Source organism: Hibiscus syriacus, unplaced genomic scaffold, assembly GCF_006381635.1.
Source record: "Hibiscus syriacus cultivar Baekdansim isolate YM2019G1 unplaced genomic scaffold, ASM638163v2 tig00112339_pilon, whole genome shotgun sequence".
Lineage (NCBI taxonomy): Eukaryota > Viridiplantae > Streptophyta > Magnoliopsida > Malvales > Malvaceae > Hibiscus > Hibiscus syriacus.
The window spans coordinates 488559-497368 of NW_024063304.1; the positions used below are offsets into that span (position 1 = coordinate 488559).

General features: G+C 30.0%; 1 protein-coding gene across 2 annotated transcripts in view; it reads right to left on the reverse strand.

Annotated features, from left to right (window-relative positions):
* The window catches only part of LOC120177863 (fructose-bisphosphate aldolase 6, cytosolic-like), a 41899-nt gene extending 37353 nt beyond the window's left edge, over nucleotides 1-4546 (reverse strand). For both annotated transcript variants that reach the window (XR_005521478.1, XM_039183852.1), the window contains exon 1: nucleotides 4515-4546. The gene's annotated coding sequence lies outside the window, so the exon portion shown is untranslated. The remainder of the gene's footprint in view (nucleotides 1-4514) is intronic.
* Nucleotides 4547-8810: the final 4264 nt, after the last annotated feature.

Consider the following 8810-nt stretch of genomic DNA (forward strand, 5'->3'; position numbering starts at 1 on the left):
TTACTGAACTAGTACATTCGTGTACATTACATGTGGCACCGTTGGTGCAAGCTATATTAGGTATTTTCGAGTGCATATTACTGAAGAGACACTTTCAAGTGCAATTGATATATGATGGCATCTAGAGGGCATATTGTGCACACTCGTCTAACCGCGTACCTTGTATTATCATCTAACTTACATCGGAATATATTTATATGAAACTGAAAATTACAAGTTATATGATCTGAATATGTGAACAATACAAGTTATTTGATTTAGATGAAAGGAAATGGTTCACTATGTATGATGATTTTGGCATGATATGACTTTATTGTGATAAAGAGCATATACATGCTATACGATTTGAAAGAAAGCTAAACTTTTTCTTAATACAATGATTTAGCATTATATGCCTTATATATATGTGAAAGGATGATTTTACATGTTACAGTTGTAGTATAAGGAAAAAGGTTTGAATTATCAGTTTTATATAATTTTTTATGACAATGGTTGCACTTTGGTTATGTATAATCTTTTCATAGTTTAAAATGTATTACCTTAGTTTATATGCCTCACTAAATAAAGACGTAGTGTGTGATTGTTTCACGCGTAGGTAAAAAAAAGGCGAACGAAGTAGAGTGTAGTTTGACATCAATTTTGAAGACCATATCTGCCCCATAGTTTCAGTATGTTATTTTATAATATTTTGACTTTTCTAGCTGATATGTATATTGTATGAATATTATGTTGCTATGATATGATAGTTATAAGTCAATTTGTAAACTGTTAAGTATATCGACTAAATATGGACACTACTAGGTATAATTAGTAGATGCATGAATAGTAGTTATTAAGTTATATTTTAAATGTTATCAATATGGATTTTAAATTTGGCAGATTTTAGGCAGTTTTAATCTTTATATGAAATAGTATCGAACAACTACATAGCTGCATAAAATCGAGTTTCAAACGAATGATAAAATATTTTTTTTTGATTTTATGCGATTAAATATTTTAGTGATTGAAGTAAGATTTATGAATTTAAAAGAAAAACTAATTTTACCGACTTTCGACTAGGAAGTGTCTTTAAATAGCTTATGTGACATCTTTAACTCGTATTGAAGTACGTACACGGGTTAAGGATGTTACATACAACCTTATTATGGGTTACTTTGGAAACGACAACTTGATTAGCAAATTCAGCTTTGGTTTTTTGACTATTATGGAATGTATAAATATATTTGGCATTAATATATTTGATTCAGTTTAATTAAAGATTTAATTCATTGACATGACTTGATTTTGACTTTTTGTTAAGTATTGGTTATTTTGAATTCAGATTAACTTTGGTAATTTATGAAGTTATGAATTAAATGTAAGTTTAAGGAATTCTTCTAAAACAATCAAAGACTTGACTTTCTAATTTTTTATATCACCATTTATGTAACCTTATTTTACGTTATTTCAGATACTATAGTGCAATAAAAAAATTTCAGTTTTAACATTTGATTGTTATAGAAGTATTAAATTTGAATATTGATATTTATTTTGAGACGACTTAATTAAAGCAGTAAGTCGTTAAAGTGACCTCAGTTATGGAAAATATATTTTTTTTAAATATTAAGGTTACGTACATAACTTATGATATTTTAGTATTGATCGACTCAAATGAAGATTAATAGTTGACATAATCGCATGTACAACTTAGGTAATAAACATTTGACATTTATGCAGTTTGATGTGTGAGTAATAAATTGACACAAAAGAAGACTTTTGCTTGACATGTTCTCATTATCAGTGTTTGGTTACCGCACTAGATATCACTTAAAGTAAATATTTTATCTAAAGATGAAATATTAATGAAGCATCTAATATCTTGAGATAAGATTTAATTGTATTCATATTTATTATTATTTTGGTTATCTTTTAATTTAATTGAAAGATAAAATTACGAGAAATTGATTGATTGATAATATTTATATGATTTTATTTATATTGTTAATGTGATATATGCATATATTCAATTTGGTTTTTCAATTTTGATTGTTGGTTAATAGAATATATATATATATATATATATATATATATATATATTATATATATATTTAAACAAATTAATTAATATTATGACTATGTCTAATATTTTGATAAATTAGTTGAAACATAATGCTGCCAAAGTGAATTCTTTTGTGTATATTGATTTGTTTAATATATCAAGATGATTATGTGTTTTTTGTGATTCAAGCGTTTATTAATTGACCCAAAGGAAAGTTATATTTGGCCTGATTTCAACAGTGTTAATAACATGTGACAATTATAAGGTATTTTTTATATGAGAATTACATTAGTCCAAAGATTAGTCTTTTGTTCAACATAATTTATTAAAAGGTTTGATTACTGCAATAATAGTACTATTGAACCTATTTTGATATAACAATTTAAGGGCAAAATGTTTTTGGACTTGGTTGAATTTATTCAAAGTTTTCAAAATAATTTAAAGTCCATTAAACAAGAATTTGAACACAAAACTATTTCTTGGGTAAGTAGTACCGATACTATTCTAAAATATCGATACCGCATGAAAAATACCAGTATAGTTCTTAAGGTATCGATACCATAATTAAGAGAAGTATTAGTACTCCACTAATAGTATCAATACTACCTGTTATTTTCCAAAGTGTTCAAATTCCAGCAAGCAAAATTGGTACTGATTCTACTTTACACAGTATTATCGATACCATAAAACCCTAATATCGATACTAGTTAGCCCAACGGTCTTTAACAACTGGTTTATTTAAATGTTATAAAGGAACACAAATACTCTTGGCCCGAGTACCGACAATCTTTGTTTTGCGTAGTTTTGTTTTATAGAAAATTAATCTCAGATGGCTAGAAATGGCTACAAACTCATTCCAACATATAAAAACAAGTTAAGGGCACTTGAAGAAGGTTACAACACCTATTCAAGCAATCAAGGTCAAGAGAAAAACTTTTCATTATTTATTATTTCTTTTCTCTTGTACATAGAGTGTTTTTTGTGAGCTTAATTGTGTAAACACATACCTTTATGAGATATTTTTGTTTACTTTTTTTATCCTTTTGAAAATGAGGAGTGATTCTAGTTTGGCCATTAAAAACTAGGGAATTTGTAAAGGTTACTCTTGAGCGTAGAAAAAGAAAGAACAAATTAGTGAATTTGTTAGAAAATCTTTAGTGTGGTGCTAAGGTAGTGGATGTAGATTTGGTTTAGAAGTTGAACTACTATAAATCATTGTGTCATATTTTTCTTATCCTTTCTCCTCAATTCTTAATTTTTCAAAAAAAAAAAAAAAATTGTCATAACGTTTTTTAAAACAAAAAATGAATTTCCTTTTTTTTTAAAAAAAAAACTATGAGTTTACGTTTATAACTTATTTTGGAGAAAATTGGATTTTTGATAATTTTGATTTTAATTTGGAAATGATTTTAGATTCTCTATCGACCTTTGGGTTAAGTAGGTCGAATACCTAAAAACGTTTTTTTAACGAATTTTAGAAAAATTATTTAAAAGATGCAAATTGGTCTGTATATTACAAAAAATTATTTTTAAAGATTCGTGATTCGATTACGCGTGGGGAAGGATAAACACCCCCATAGCACCCAAAATTGGTACCTCTCGATTACATGTTGTATGAGTAGTGAGACTTTACATATACAAGTCTTAAGTTTAAATTATGATCCACTTGTCGACACTCATTTTTTGTCTCTTTTTTTAATATTTTATTATTATTAATTATTATTATTAATTTACATGCAGGCCAAATACAAAAATAAATTCCAGAGCCCATTACAAAGCTCAACATCAACCTATATGACCCAGCTTGAAGCTCAAGTACCACACTCTTGCAGCACCATCACGTGAAGCACCCAAATCTTCAGAAAACGTCATTGCATATGCCTAAATATTCACCTGCTTCAACCAAATATCACCAAAAACATAGAAAATTAACATACAACGACAAAGGATTCGGTGGAGACTAAAAGCTAAAAAGGAGGGAATCATTCGAGCAGAGAAAAAGAAAAAAGAAAAAAAGAGGGGAAACAAATTGTAAAAAGGGAATTGGGGGTTTTCTTCTACCGGATTTGAAAAAACAGAGATATTTGATTCCCAATATTCAATAGTCAATCAGTGTAAACAAAGGGTTTCACTCCCTTCATTTTCGAATTATCAGAAATCAATAACAGTTTATTGAGGTATATTTTTATTTTTGAATTCATTTTCGTCTTCAATTTCTAAAGTGTGTGTGTGTTTTTAAAAAAAATAAGAATATAAAATCAGCAACCATTCGGGTACCCAAAATCAGATTCGAACATTTTTGTTGGAGGTATATTTTTATTTATTTTTCGAATTAAAAAAAAACCTTGCATGTAAAAAAAATAAAGAAAAAATAGAGACCTTACCTCATTTTAAGACCTCTCACCGGTGATGAGTGGAGTTAGATCGAACATTTAAGGTATTTTTAGTTTATTTTTTAAGGTTTTAAGACTAAAAAAAGAAGAAGAAGAAGATGCTGAGAGAAAAGATGGAAGTCTGTCGCATAAACAAAAGGGGAGGAGGAGAATGAATTTGGTTTAGCCAAAACCTTGTAATATTTTATATATGTTAAAATTAAAATTACGTAGTTTTATAGATTAGGGTTCCCTCCTTATGTTGCATGGATAAATCGCGTGAGTGAGGTCTCTGAGTTCAAGGATATTTCATTCTGGTCCTTAATTAAAGTTTCCCAAATTTATAATTTTGCCTCTCACTTTTTGTGCACATTTATTTTGGTCACTATAGACAATATATTTTTATTTTCGGCATGTAATACTGAATTTTTATATTTTGGTCCTAACTATATGGGTTTATTACATTTTTAGTGCTTGTAATATGTGATTTTTATATCCTGTGTTGTGTTGGTTATTTATTTCGCTTTTGAGACATTAAATTTCCAGTTTTAATTATTTAGTCCCTCATGTTGTGTAATATTCTATTGTGATTTTATTACTTGCTTCTATGTTAGTCGCATATTAATTTTGATACCTTATTATATTTACACTAATATCTTTGTTATAAATAATTGTTTCGTGTGCACGTACATATATATTATTATATATATATATATATATATATATATATATATATATATATATATATATATATATATATATATATATATATGTAATATATATCTATTATATATATATGCATAACAGGCTTAATACTCCATGTATATATCATATTATTTTTATTAAATACGAATATATATATGTATAATTTACGTATGTTATTTTTTTATTAAACATCAATCTTTGAATATACATATAAAAGTATTTATGAAGTTTATATTATAAGTTTATTTATTTTTTGTTGTGTTAAATATTTTTTACTCTTATATGTAACATCTTTTATGCACTGATATTTTACGATTATATTTTACATGTATGAATATTTAATATGTTAATTAATCCCATATTTTGATTATTTATTATGTGCATGGCTAATATATATATATATATATATATATATATATATATATGTTAATGTTTTTTAGATGGTTGATAATTCAGTATTTGTACAAAAGCATTATTTTTGTTTGTCTGTATATTAGTTCATTTTAGTCATAATTAATCTCGCATGGTATCCTCATAAGCATTGCTTGACTCGAATTGAAATAAATTGACTAAGGGTAATATTCGATCATTTTAAAATTATTAAGAGAAACTTTCTAATACGTGAATATTTAATCCATTTTAAAATATAGCATTAAGTATTAATACTATAACTTATATTTTAAATTTGAGCTCTTAGATTCCTTAATTTTCATAATTTGACACTCTAAGTTAGAAAAGATCTTAATTTATTTTTAGTTTAATTAAGACAAATAAAATTTTGTTTGATTGCATTATATTTACAAATCTAAGGCACTGTTTACTTATTAAGGAATTAATAGTATATCTCTCGCGATCGTGCTCAGGGGTTGACTACTGATAATTCCTTGAATAAGTTGACATCATTTTCAAAACCACATCATGTTTTTAAAAAACGAGGCAATATTCGGTTATTAGACACAATAGCTGATCTCCCGCATTACGCTCGGGGGCGAATGCTATCGGTCTCGATAAATGAATACCCTTTTCAACTTTGCATCCTTAATGATTTTTAAATTAAATAAATATCGAACTCCAAATTTTTGATTTTAAATATAGGGTAATCAACTAGGTACCAATTTTTGGGTGCTTGTGGGGGTGCTAATCCTTCCCCACACGTAACCGACTCCCGAACCTGATTTTGGGATTTTGCAGACCCTGAAACTTGGTATTTTGATAAAAATAAGATGTTTTATTAAAATCACCCATTTTTATGGTGTTCCAATCTCACCTCAAATGATTAGTGGTGACTCTTCACCTTTCCAAACAATTTTTAAAGAGAAAACCCCCGAGTCGATATCGGTCTTTTCCCTCCGGGCGAAAAACGGTTACGACAGCTTGACGACTCCGCTGGGGACTTTTGGTTTTTAAAACAAATTGAGAGTCGAGCCACGAATTGGTTACCCTGTATTTACAATTTTTGAATTACAAGTTCGATCTTATTTAATTTACTGTTCATTATGTTATTTAAAAAAAAAAAGATTTCTCTCTGGTTAATGCTTACACTTTTGTGAAATATTTATGATTGTTGCATATCATAGCTCTACACTCGAGCTCAAACCCATTTTACCTAAGTAGGGAGAAACCTCACACCTCACGAGGAGCATTGGGCTTCCTTGTGTGGGTCTGACAAAGTATCTCTGGAAAGCACTCTAAGTTGCTTATCCGGATATCAGTTATGAGTTACGCTTTTAGTGATGTGATCCCCTGAGCTGAACTTGATTCACAAGTCTATAATAGACCAGAATCGGGGGCAACCTTAGCAGGTTGTAAAAGTGGCTTGGGAACCCTTTGCTAGAACTCAACTTCATTTAAAGAATTTAGTAAGCCTACCCCGTTAAAACCATGCGGATAACCTAGGAGAACTAGAACGCATACGGTTAGGACCATTAATTTCCTTTGTATGCTTTATTTTTTAGTCTCAACTTTAAGTCATATTTAAGATTTTTTTTGACTAATCATTTCAACTAACTTGATTCTTGTGGTCTTGTTTCTACTAACATTGATTTTTTTTTTTGTATGCTCTTATTGCATTTTTGCATGTATCATTGTCATATCACATCATTTCATAAACGATATTGATTCCCAGATTAACTATTTATTATAAAAGAGATTAAGGCAGCAATGTCTTTCGATGGGCTGAGAATACAATCAGTGTTCAGACCTAGTCCGAGTACGGGCAGATGCGGTTCAGAGACATCCTTGTCACTACCGAAGAATCAGTTTTGCCAGAGAAAGTAATTATCTGAGCCTTGTAGCACACTCAGAGATTGAGAGAGAACAAACATGAGGCTAACCAGGAATTAACACAAAGGCGAGCACAGATTGAACAGCTCGAAGCATAAATTCTTAGTATCGATGAGACTTTTCGGAACCCTTACAAGAGTCTTCAAAAAGAAAATGATATGTTAAAGAAGAAGATAGCGGAGCTAGAAGGAGCAGAGTTGATCCACTCATCCGCACAAGAGGTAACTATGCAAGAAAACGAGGCCTTAAAAGAGAAGATTGTTGAATTAGAAGTCATAGTGCATAAATGCCATCAGCGAATCCAATAGCTAGAAGAGAGCCGACCCTTAACTAATCCAGAGCTTGGAATTGCTCTACGGCAGGCTCAGGACACCATTCAAAGACAACATGAAGCAATGGAGAGAGCAATGGATTAGATCCGCGATGTAGCTCGCCAATTCTACGAATTACCTGAAGAAGCGACAACTTTAAGAGTTTTTATGATTCCAGAAACAGAGGAAAAACGGTGCATCATGGGATTGATGATAGAGCTCGAAAGATTAGGGAATAAGGTAAGATTCTACGTTTAGTATTTATGTCGATATAATCTCTATGCCTAAGTGATTATACGTTGTGTGTTGTTGAGTACTTTTTATATAAACTAAGTTATTTTGGAATCAATATCGGGTTGCATTTCCATTTGACATCCACATTTTCATTCGCATTGCTTTAATTTAAACTTTTTTACATGCATCAATCATGAAAACGTGAGAATAACTCATGAAAGATAATGTGACAGAAGCTCTAAAAGCAAATTGAAGTTACCCGAGGTGTGTTTCTGAAAAAAATTGAAAGAAATGAATGAAATATTAGTACGTGTTAGTAGGATCGAGAGAATCCAAGAGCAACTCGTAAGGACACAGCAAGAAATGACTGAGGAAGTAAGAAAGTTCCAAGTTGAGTCTAGGGAATAGGTTTCCAAGTTGATGAGTATGATGGTTACAGTAATACATGGGGAGAAATCGTTAGAGGACCCTATTATGCAAGGAAATATGATGAATTCAAGTGAGAATATGATTGTTAGTGGTGCAGCCAATGCGATGACAATAAGTGATCAAGAACCTGTTAGGGAGTGTGGTAATCCAGGTCAACTCAAAGAATCGAGCACGATTCTAGGAAATATGACAAATATCATGTGTGGAAAAGCAAAAGTTGAAGGTGAAATTGCTAACACAAAAGTTGAGTCTGACTCAAAGAAGAGAGGCATAGAGGAGGTTCAAATGCCAGTAAAGAAGGCCAAAAAGAATAGAAAGAAGAAGAAGAAGATACCTCTGATTCCGATTCTGATCTCATACTCAGACTTGTTACCCATTCTCTTTGAAAGTGGGCTCCTGACGCTTTTTCCTCCGAGGTACAATACTTATTCGCGTCTA